General features: G+C 31.9%; 1 protein-coding gene across 4 annotated transcripts in view; it reads right to left on the reverse strand.

Moving 5' to 3' along the window:
* Positions 1-12998, reverse strand: part of Galphai (G protein alpha i subunit) — a 79629-nt gene that overhangs the window by 40048 nt on the left and 26583 nt on the right. The window lies entirely within an intron of this gene.

Genomic DNA, 12998 nt, shown 5'->3' on the forward strand with positions numbered 1-12998 from the left:
CTTTAGAATAATGGGAAAATAAAGATCTAAAGAAAAAAAATTTCTAACAATTTTGGATGAAATCTTTCATTGACGTAAAAATGATTATGTTATTAAGTAATTATGAGCTAAAAATCCGAGGAAAAAATTAAAATAACATTTGCTAGTATGTTTAAATATTCTTCAAATACGTCAATAAACAGAGTTCATGGCGCTATTTCGGAAAAAAATCAAGTGTCGCAGAGAGAAAAGGAATAATTGGCTGTTTATTACACTAGTCCCCAATGTTTATAAAAGCATTTTCTCATTTGTTGGCTTAAAAACTTTGGGGACTTAAGTGAATTCTGATTGTTTCAACCATTAAATGTAATCTACAGAAGGAATAATTTTATGTACCATTATTGGGGATGTACATAAATTTATCGGACATTGTCTTATCCCTTTAGATCCCTGCAAGTGTCGGCTATTTCGATTGTGTTTTATAACGGCAAGTAGATGCAGATTGTTAAAAACTGAATTCAAAACAATCTTTGAGAGAAAGTTTGAAGGACGAATAAGAACTTTAGGTTATATTTCGGATTTTAGTAACTTTTTAAAGAGCATAATAATTCCCTTTATCCTGGCAACAATATGACGATGTTCCGGGTAAAAAATGTGGTTATTTCTATTACTTTTTCCTTCCTAATAATAATCATATCCTATAACATATGCTAACAAATACTTAAGCTATAATAACAATAGAAATATGTAATATGCGCGGTTAACATCTTTAACATACTTTATTTCTGCGAATTTTCAAAAAGCGAAGCTTTTCTACAATAAGGGTCAATCTGTCAGTCAGTCCGTCCGTCACGGTTAGCTCTTTTCGTTAATTTATGCATGTTAGAATTATCCTATCGATTTCAAATTTTGCATGGTGATTCCTGTAGTAGTTAGGTACTATTTAGAAAGCGTAGCAACTCAAGTCATTACCAAAATGTATATTTTAAACATTTTTTTTTCCTTTTTTGACATCAAACTTTTGTATGTTAGAATTATCCGATTCATCTGATTTTTTAAATACTGATTCTAAGGGGGGGGGAAGTTTGTACAGTTATAGGAAATGAAATTCAGTACCAAATTTTGCCCTGGCCGTTTGGGCTTGTTTTTATAGTTATCAACCTAATTCTTTTTGTAAGCGCTCTTATATGATTGGATCTACCTGTAAAACTTTAAAAATTGAATTTTGGGACTTTGCCTTAAAGGGGCTAGTGGAGCAAAAGACCCCCAAACACTAAAATTTTAAGTTCTGAGTCTATTTTCTGAGATATTGAGACGATTTTTTTTATGATAACTTTTTACACAAAACCAAACTAAGTAGCCATTACAAATTTCATTTTGGGACTTTCCCTTAAAGGGGCTAGTGGAGCAAAAGACCCCCCAAACACTAAAATTTTAAGTTCTGAGCCTATTTTCAGAGATATTGAGACGAATTTTTTAATGAAAATACTTTTTAACAAAACCGAACTAAATAATCTTAAACCAATACAAATTTCATTTTGGGACTTTCCTTCTAGGGACTAGTGGAGCAAAAGGCCCCCCAAACACTAAAATTTTAAGTTCTGAGCCTATTTTCAGAGATATTGAGATGATTTTTTTTATGAAAACTTTTTACACAAAACCAAACTAAGTAGCCATTACAAATTTCATTTTGGGACTTTCCCTTAAAGGGGCTAGTGGAGCAAAAGACCCCCCCAAACACTAAAATTTTAAATTCTGAGCCTATTTTCAGAGATATTGAGACGATTTTTTTAATGAAAACACTTTTTAACAAAACCGAACTAAGTAGCCAATACAAATTTCATTTTGGGACTTTCCTTCTAGGGGCTAGTGGAACAAAAGGCCCCCCAAACACTAAAATTTTAAGTTCTGAGCCTATTTTTAGAGATATTGAGATGATTTTCTAAAATGAAAATATTTTTAACAAAACCGAACTAAGTAGCCATTACAAATTTCATTTTGGGACTTTCCTTCTAGGGTTTAGTTGAGCAAAAGACCCCCCAAACACTAAAATTTTAAGTTCTGAGCCTATTTTTGAGATATGAGATGATTTTTTTAATGAAAACATTTTTAACAAAACCGAATTAAGGAACCATTACAGATTTTATTTTGGGACTTTCCTTCTAGGGACTAGTGTAGCAAAAGGCCCCCCAAACACTGAAATTTTAAGTTCCGAGCCTATTTTTAGAGATATGAGATGATTTTTTTAATGAAAACATTTTAACAAAACCGAATTAAGGAACCATTACAGATTTTATTTTGGGACTTTCCTTCTAGGGACTAGTGGAGCAAAAGGCCCCCCAAACACTGAAATTTTAAGTTCTGAGCCTATTTTTAGAGATATTGAGACGATTTTTTTAAATAAAAATATTTTTAAAGAAACCAAACTAAGTAGCCATTACAAATTTCATTTTGGGACTTTCCTTCTAGGGACTAGTGGAGCAAAAGGCCCCCAAACACTAAAATTTTAAGTTCTGAGCCTATTTTCAGAGATATTGAGATGGTTTTTTTAAATGAAAATATTTTTAACAAAACCGAACTAAGTAGCCATTGCAAATTTTATTTTGGGACTTTCCTTCTAGGGACTAGTGGAGCAAAAGACCCCCAAACACTAAAATTTTAATTTCTGAGATTATTTTTGAAGATATTATGGCTGATTTTTTTAATGAAAATTTTTTTCAAATAACTGAAATAAATAATCAGAAGATAAAATTTTAGTGTTTGGGGGTCTTTTGCTCCACTAGTCCCTGGAAGGAAAGTTCCAAAATGAAATTTGTATTGGCTACTTAGTTCGGTTGGTTTTGTTAAAAATGTTTTCATTAAAAAAATCATCTCAATATCTCTGAAAATAGGCTCAGAACTTAAAATTTTAGTGTTTTGGGGTCTTTTGCTCTACTATTCCCTAGAAGGAAAGTCCCAAAATGAAATTTGTAATAACGACTTAGTTCTGTTTTGTTAAAAATGCTCTTATTAAAAAAATCATCTCAATATCTCTAAAAATAGGCTCAGAACTTAAAATTTCAGTGTTTGGGGGGCCTTTTGCTCCACTAGCCCATAGAAGGAAAGTCCCAAAATGAAATTTGTATTGGCTACTTAGTTCGGTTTTGTTAAAAATGTTTTCATTAAAAAAATCGTCTCAATATCTCTGAAAATAGGCTCAGAACTTAAAATTTAAGTGTTTGGGGGTCTTTTGCTCAACTAGCCCCTAGAAGGAAAGTCCCAAAATGAAATTTGTAATGGCTACTTATTTCGGTTTGGTTAAAAATATTTGCATATTAAAATATCATCTCAATATCTCTGAAAATAGGCTCAGAACTTAAAATTTTAGTGTTTGGGGGTCTTTTGCTCAACTAGCCCCTAGAAGGAAAGTCCCAAAATGAAATTTGTAATGGCTACTTAGTTCGGTTTTGTTAAAAATATTTTCATTTTAAAAAATCATCTCAATATCTCTAAAAATAGGCTCAGAACTTAAAATTTTAGTGTTTGGGGGGCCTTTTGTTTCACTAGCCCCTAGAAGGAAAGTCCCAAAATGAAATTTGTATTGGCTACTTAGTTCGGTTTTGTTAAAAAGTGTTTTCATTAAAAAAATCGTCTCAATATCTCAGAAAATAGACTCAGAACTTAAACAAAATTCAATTTTTAAAGTTTATGAAATTTGTATTGGCTACTTAGTTCGGTTTTGTTAAAAAGTGTTTTCATTAAAAAAATCATCTCAATATCTCTGAAAATAGGCTCATAACTTAAGATTTTAGTGTTTGGGGGGTCTTTTGCTCCACTAGCCCCTTTAAGGGAAAGTCCCAAAATGAAATTTGTAATGGCTACTTAGTTCGGTTTTGTGAAAAAAGTTTTCATAAAAAAAATCATCTCAATATCTTTGAAAATAGGCTCAGAACTTAAAATTTTAGTGTTTGGGGGGTCTTTTGCTCCACTAGCCCCTTTAAGGGAAAGTCCCAAAATGAAATTTGTAATGGCTATTTAGTTCGGTTTTGTGAAAAAAGTTTGCACTAAAAAAATCGTCTCAATATCTCTGAAAATAGGCTCAGAACTTAAAATTTTAGTGTTTGGGGGTCCTTTTGCTCCACTAGTCCCTAGAAGGAAAGTCCCAAAATGAAATTTGTATTGGCTATTTAGTTCGGTTTTGTTAAAAAGTGTTTTCATTAAAAAAATCGTCTCAATATCTCAGAAAATAGACTCAGAACTTAAAATTTTAGTGTTTGGGGGTCTTTTGCTCCACTAGCCCCTTTAAGGCAAAGTCACAAAATTCAATTTTTAAAGTTTTACAGGTAGATCCAATCATATAAGAGCGCTTACAAAAAGAATTAGGTTGATAACTATAAAAACAAGCCCAAACGGCCAGGGCAAAATTTGGTACTGACTTTCATTTCCTATAACTGTACAAACTTCCCCCCCCCTTACAACAAGGTACAATGTAATAAGCGAAGTATCTCTATGATAAGTCTTAAAAATGTAAGTATGTCCTTAAATAGCATTATGTATTTATGCAGTTTTGCAACAAATTTACTTACAATTTTGTTTATACTTATGCAATAATAATCTGCTTATTCAGTTCTGACACTCTAGAAGTATCAATGTTCGTTTGTCCTTCAATTTCAGAGCTTCGCTTTTATGGATGTTATCATCCTTGTTAGGGAAAAAATGATCTATCTTAGTATATAAAGTAGTAAGGTTTTTTATGTTTCGATAACTACTAAACATATTTATTTCTTCATTTTATGCAAGCTTCACATAGGTCCTAAGATGGTTTAGGGCTATCTTTTTATTTTTAATTTCAGGAATGGTTTCAAGCTATTTTTTTCTTTCCTTATTCCTAAATGCAGAGCTCCTAGATGATAAAGCGCAACTGGTAGTATCATACAATTTCTAGTTCTAAAATATTGCTGAAAATCTTGTTTAAAAAAAATATTCTGTTAATTTTTAATCCATTTAGCCATGAGATTTAAAATATGCTTGGTAAAAATAATAGTTTGAAACATTAATATTAATGTTTATTGTGCAAGAGTTTAAACCACTCTGTTAAAAACGGAATGTTAAAACCTAAATGTTTTTATTTGAGAATAGTTATTTCTCGCATCGTATCATAAACAGCCTTCCGCGGATATCAAATGTACAATTATAAGATTAAAACCAGTTTTGTTGACCCCGAGTTGCCAATTACACGGGCTAATAAAACTGGTTTTAATATTATGATTGTACATTTTTATATTCGTAGAAAACTGGCTGTATTACGATACGATACATGATCAGTATTGCTTAGAACCGGTTCTTTTCCTGCGGATATTGATCGGTTTCGAAGACCTACACTTAACAAATTTTGCCCTGAAAACAAAATGATCTAAAAGAATAGGTAATATGTAATGAAATGCTCATTATTTAAGAATATTCATAAAGTTTTATATAATCTACACATATGTTCTACATAAAATTCAATGTAACAAAAAAGACTAATTCTAATGTAGAATTCTAGGATAAGAGGGAAGGGTCAATGAAAGTGTACGTTATCATTATTCAATTATTGAGTAAAATTAACAAACTATGTAAGTAACAAACATTGGGCTTTGCTCCAAAAGACCTAAATTACATCAGGCCTAACCCTACAAAAAGACCTATTTAATAAGGTCTTTTTGTGTAGGACTAGGTCTTATGCAAAATTAGTTCTTTTGTAATTTAGGTATTAATGCTATGTAGCAACGCATTAAATAAGAAGCTAATTCAAAAAAGTTATCGAATGGAATACCGAAAAAATCAAAGTTCTAACTTCTTACCTCAACAATTATAAATGGTGTTAAAACTGGAATTATATTAATATTTTGAAGAAAAATCATTAAGTTATTTACCAATCCCTTCAACACTTGTATAAAACGGGCAACACAAGGAAGCGACCCGAAAACGGCACTAAATATATTCAAATATTTTGAGCAAAAACACTGATTACCCATTAAAATTACCCTCAGAGGAAGGTAGGTGGGCCTTTTGGTATACAATATTTCTATATTTCTTTATGGAGCATTTGTGAACCTCCCTCTCCCAGACAAGTGTAGTGTAGCTTTTAGGAAATTGGTAGTACTTTTTTTTCTCAATATCCAAACATTATTTTAATCAACAGCTGATGGCATCTTCGCCCCTATCAAATAGGGGTTCTGTATTCAAAGGGGCTAGAAATAGAGCTTAAACCCATTCCTAGACTCAAACCATCATGAGACCTATTCGAAGTTTCCTTAAATTAGTTATTGAAAGCTTTAGACAAAAAAGGCTTACTACTCTATATAATAAGAAAAGACAGTGTGTATTTGTGTGAGGGTGGGGGATTACTTATGGCCCTTTTCAAAATTTCTCGGATACTGCCGCCTGTTTTGTATGTATCGAGGGTGGACCTCAATGTTAATAATCCGACATACTTCATTTACGCATATTTTATACTTGTAAACTACAACAATGTTTTTCTTATACTAAAATTATAAAATTTAACCCTCTAATGACGATGCTATCAAAAACAAATGCTGTAAACTTTCAAAATGATGCGCTAATAACCTCTATTTAATCGCTTTAATTAATGGGATTAAAAATAAATATTTTTATATTTACCTTAGAAAATCGTCTGTAAAGGGGAAAATCTAGGCTTGAAATTCTCATTTTTAAGGCATATATATGTACGCAAGACAAAATGTGTAAGTCCTAAAACGGCCTGAATCACCGTAATGTTGTCGAGATAGCGTATTTCTAGCAAAAATATGGACGAGATACATTGGGGGTTGGTTTATGGTTTTGGGGGAAAGAAAAAACAAGGGGGCAATACATGTGTATGAATTGCATCTTAAAGGGACATTTAGCAGTATGTATGTATGCTTTAAAATACCTTTGACCAAAAGTTTGTGACAAAATTTGAGTAAAGACATAGAATTTTATAACCATTTATTTTTTTAGTTTAAATTTCTAAGATTGCGTTAAGAGTGGCTTTGCCTAAAAATAGCATTTTAATTAAGAAATTGAACAATGGACAACAAATAATTTCATCTTTAATTAGAAATAATGAATTACTTCTTTTCCATTAAAATGTTAAACCCACAATGACAGAAAAAATTCCTCAATTTCGGAATGAAGATTCATTAAAAGTACACTGTCCCTACTCTCTGTATGAAGGGAGAGGTGGCAATGAACGCTGACCCTACCAGGTTTGCTGACATCCTGTGCCCACCAAAAGGAGGATTCTATATTTAACATTCCATTCAGTTACAGCCCTCTGTCTTTCACACACAGAAAATGAGATAGAAAAAAACGAAGTGGTAAAATAAACGAATCCTATGTAATTTCTCTTTATCTCAAAGCATGGGCGAACAGATAGATATTACACCAAAAATTACGAGAGCGAATTGTCCGCCTTCAAACCAAGATCATTTATTACCAGGGAAAAAGGGACATATATTTGGGGATTAAAAACGACGAATTTATTTTCCTGTATATTTCTGGATTCTTGCCGATTTATCTTGGAAGGGTATAGCTATAAACCATCCCATGACCATGACCTATGAAAAGCTACACTATAAAGGAGAACTATGTCGGTTCAGAGGTTGGCGAGATCCTTCGGCACATACACACACATATATGGATAAAATTTGTACTTAAGGAAAATTTCCAACTGAACATAACGTTTAGCATGAAATATGGTGATATGCACTGAAATCTAGGACGCATGTGTATGCGTGTATGGATGTACGGACATAATTGACCTAATTATAGGTCAGCATTCTTATGAATAAATCCATATTTATGTAAGTGCACTTGGCGCAAGCAATCACATTCTCTATTTCGATTGGCGTCCTTTCAAAACAGTATAATGAAATATATTTAAAACAGCAACTTTAATTTTAGACATTGATTGCCTTAATCCTATTACATAAAGTAGTAAGATTTGTCTGTAGTGAAGGATCTCGATAGTCGCTAAACAGATATGGGTCTAATTTACAATGAAGATATTTAGAGGTCCAGGGAATTTTGAAACTTTTTTTGTGAGGGTAATTACAACCCTCCAAAGAGAAATCGCCCCCCCCCCCCACCTCAAGTGCCCATATAGGCCTCTAAATAGTGAATAAAAAATATAAATATTGTAAGTGATTAAATGCTAAAAGGCAGTTTTATTAAAACGCCAAATCAAACGTTTATATGCACATATTTATGGCTATGAAATGACAGAATTTCGATGATTATTTTGCTGTAAATGTTTAATTTTCATGATAATGTGTTCCTAATCGATTTCATTTAACACGTCATTTCTATGTAATATTTTTTATATTTTCTTTTTTGATTAAATTTGAATGACGTAAATTACTATTATACATCATATTTTTATATGTAAAAACAGCTGCAATTTTTTTAAAAATGTAAATACTAAGGCCAGTAACTAATGAGCAAATTTATTTAACTTGTGTACTGATTAGAGTAAAACAATAAAGGGGGAAGGGGTTAAATAAATATATGTCCCCATTCCGAAGACCGTTGGTCGACTTTCAATTAAGTCTTTGGAAATCAACTAATGTCGGGAATATTAACACAGCCAAGTAGCTACAAAAGAGTAAAAAGTAATTTGCTAGCATACGAAAGAGGTCAAAAACTGGAGGATCCAGGTGATTGTCAGGTTATATATTTACGCAATTATTGTGAACTGTACATCAAAATCAGAATAGTGACATTATATATTGGGATGAACTTGAATAAAACCGCGAACATATTTAAATGGTCATCAACCTAGCTAAACCATAAATACACATCTGATAAAACCCCCATGGCCTACGATAATTTCAGGCAATTGATGACGTTCAATCAAAACCATCAAAATTTCAATCACTTAGCAAAAATGCAAAGAAAAAACAGATCACAGTAAGAAAACAAAGTAGCGGGGGAATCATAAACATTTACCTAACATAACAAAAATAACACCAATTAAAAGCTATTGTGAAAATACGACGAAACCCGCTACTTCGTTTTCTTTCCATGATCAGAAAAAACATAGGTATGTTCCTAAATTAAGAACTTGTTGAATATGCAAACAACTTTAAAATACTTTTTAAAAATTTGGAATCGTGGAAGCACCCTTGAGAGTGAATGGCAAGAAGATTTGTGAAAACACAGGCTCACGACTCTCATTTGCTGACAGAGTTAGGTAGGGTGTGCAAACAAAACCGTGGGGGTCACAGTTTCGAGTAAACACATAAATATTTTTCTACGTTACACTTCACGATTAGAAAGAAATAAGATAGATGCTTTCTTTCACAAGATAATATATAACAAAATTTTAAAAGCATGGCGTGTTTTTTTTTCATTATGCAGGAACTCCTATTTAAAATGTGCCACGGGCTACACAAAAATTGTGACTCCCATTACCAAAGGACATGATGATATAATAGCTCTTCTTAACTTTAAACTAGAATCACATTAAAATGATTGAACAGGAGTTTAGATATTCATTTCCACTTCCTTTGTATAAATGAATATAGAATACGATGATAATGTGCAGTGTAATTTTTGTCATCAATAGGTTGCCTATATAGTCCTCAATATTGGTCAAAAGGGGGGGGGAGTATCTCAATATTAGCCAGCTGGGAGAAACATTTCATCAGGGTATACGAGAATCTCTCACATTATCCACGTATTCTATATCTATATTAGTATGATTTTCACATTAAATTGCAAATATGACTTTTTGTATTTTTCTTAATTTCGTTCTAAAACCCTTCACAAAGACTAAATGAGACAAATGCTAAAGAATACGTTTTTATCTGAAGTGTTTGGTGTCTTTAAATAACATCGTTACATGGTGAGAAATGCCATAAAACCATCTCATAATATTCTTATGAGCTATACGGTAAAGTAAAGACATGAGGGTTATAGGAATTCTAAAGAAATCTAGTATTTTATACCCACCCCTGTCCGCAAAATAATCTTCTTCCTAGTTCATAGCAAGGCTTATCTACAATTTTGGGGTTGGGTATTTAAGAATTTAATCTTAATTATAAAATAAAAAGTAGTAAAGTTTAATAGAAGCTCAACATATCTTCTATGTTGGTTTTATGCTAATTTCTTTAGAGTCCCTCTCACTACAAATACAATTTCCCTAAATGCTAAGTGCGAAGCAACTAGTTACCTACTTAATCCTTATTTGCTCTTAATATTACATTATTTCTTTTGCAAATATATATATACATTATTTTCTACAATTAGTTTTGTTTTGGAAATAATTGTAAATATAAAAGGAAGAGGATCCGTACCGTGTGATCTCGCTAACCGATAAACCGATATGGTTCTCCTTTACAAATTAGATTTTCATAGGTGGCGGGGTGGCTTATAACAAACTATTTTTTGGTACCACCCCATCAAAAAATTTAGTTTCACCTCTTCTTTTAAAAACTGAAAATGGGGAGGGGGTCGACTCACCCCTTTCCCACTCAATTACCCCTAAAACCCTGTAGAGGCGTACTGCTAGTATTATCATAAAATAAAATATTATTTAAAATGTTGGTTAACTGTTGGTTATAAAATCTAAATAAAGAAAGGGTGCAACATATGAGGTTGAATACAGGGATCTAAAGGGGGAAGACAATTGCCGATAAATTGATGTACATCCCCAATGATTTTACATAAAATTACCCCTTCTGTAGGTTAAAATTGAAAAGTTTGAACACTCAACTTAATAAACAAACCAATTAAAATTCACAGAATTCCCCACAGAAAACCAATAAGAACGTGTATTATAAAACTTTGGGGATTCGTGTATAAATAAACAGGCCATTGTCCCCTCCCTCTGGGTTGAATATTAAACCTTGCTACGCTACCCTACTTAGCGATTGCTAACGTTATTCCAGCCATTTAAATTGGTCAAACATAAGTTTTATTGGGTATAGTCCCTTTCGTGACATTGCACCTTAAGGGGCGATTCTTCGTATTTTTCACAGTAGGTTTTCTCCTATTTCTAGCCCCTGCGGGGGGCTATAACCCTGTGGGGCAATCACCTGACCCAATATAACCGAACCCAACCTAAAATAACCTATAAAAAGCAATTTTAAAAATACGACAAATCGCTCCTTAAGGTTCGATGTCACGAAAGGGACTATTCCCGTTTTATTTTATATATTTAATATAATAAAAACAAAATAAAAATTTCTGCATTTAAATAACTATTTGTTAAATCCCATAGCATAGTTGTATAAAATGATAGTCTAGGTGCGTCAATAAAATGATTAATTACGGTCAAATAATGGCAAATAATATCTGCTAAAATATATAGGAAACCATGAAAGAGAAACTTTTATATATCATGGTTTGTCTGTGGGCGCATAACTGACATTTTAAACATGCTACTTTAATTCCTATTGTTTCAAGCCTTTGCAGGGGGTGGATGGGAGGCTATTAATTCAACTAACCTGAATATGTTTTGAGCGAAAGTATACAATGCGTAATAAGCATAAAACTACTTAAAAAAAATAGGTAATAGAATTAGTTGGCAATTATGTCAATGTTCTGCCCTATCCGTTTTTAATATTATCGTTCTTGTTTTGTAGACCTTGTCTCCCCGACAAATAAAGGCAACTAGTCCCAGCTGACACTTTAACGAGATTAATTAATCAAGATATATATGTAACAAGAACAATTATCAAAGTAGCGCAGCTAGGAAATATAAAGAATAAAATTTTATACATAGTAGGGTAGTTTCAGATGATCAGGGTATTCCCAGAGATCTAAAGGGACAAGACAATGGCCAATAAATTTATGTACATCTACAATGATGATAAAAAATCTAACCCTTTTGTAAATTATAATTGGTAGTTGAAACGTTTGAACGCTTTACTTAATCAACCAACCAATCAAAAATTCACTATAGTCCCCAGAGTTGTTAAGTCCCGTCTCTCTCTGCAAAATTCTCTAAAATACCCTGTCAATAATCTTTACCTATAGAGCTGCTGTGCTTACAAAAGTAATGAAGAAAACAAGGGGGAAGATTGTTTTTATATAAATTAAATGTTTTTAGTCCAATTTTATTTTTGTTTATCAGGGATATAATAATGGAAATGTGATTTTTCTCGGTTGCTATTGAAGATAGAGGGCTGATTGTATGTTTGTTAAGAAGCCTCTTTCAAAAATGCATTGATTATTCAACCTATTAGTTCGTCGATTATGCAAAAAAAAAAAAAAAAAGGCATATAAATATTTTTTATAAATTCTTATATCCTTTTTTATGTGCGAATTAACATTTGCTCTATAATTCACTTTTTCCGTTTGTCAATCCATGAGGTATTTAAGCAAACAAAATTTAGCATAAATGGATATTTAATACCGTATCATTTAAATTACAATGTTTGAAAAAAAGTTAAACCAAATATCGCCTTTTTTGCAATGGAATGATTTTTGTGTTATGCTGTTTCTTTCTTGGACAATAAAATCAATTTAGCATATGTTAGTCTCAATATAATATATAAATACTAACTAGTAGATAAAATTAGATAAGAAATCCACGAAAAAAACCGAGAGAGTTAATAGTGCAATTATCAAGTTCACATAAAAACTCTAATTGGCCAAAGACAAGTAAATTCAGAAACAAACGAATTGTCAAATTATACAAAAGAGACACTGAAAAGTAAAAATCATGAATGGATTTAAGTATTATTTAATACTATTGTCCGATAAAATATCTTAAACGGCTAAAGAAAAAAGGCAAGCTTTATTTTAAGGATTAGTTTTTTTACTGATCACTTATTGCGAGGGAGAATGTAACCATATGAAACTTATCTGATAGTTATAAACCACTGCTTTTTTGAGATCTAAAGGGAGAGACAGACATACTCCTACTTTTTTTAGCAATGTCATTGTTTATTGTTGAATTGCCTATTCCTAAATTCCTGACGAAAATACAATTCCATTCCATGAGAAAATGAAAATAGATTTGTGACAGAAAATTTTCACATACTTAGGAA

The sequence above is a fragment of the Acartia tonsa genome, chromosome 1 (genome assembly GCF_053477335.1).
Source record: "Acartia tonsa isolate MP-2025a chromosome 1, ASM5347733v1, whole genome shotgun sequence".
Taxonomy (NCBI): Eukaryota; Metazoa; Arthropoda; class Copepoda; order Calanoida; family Acartiidae; genus Acartia; species Acartia tonsa.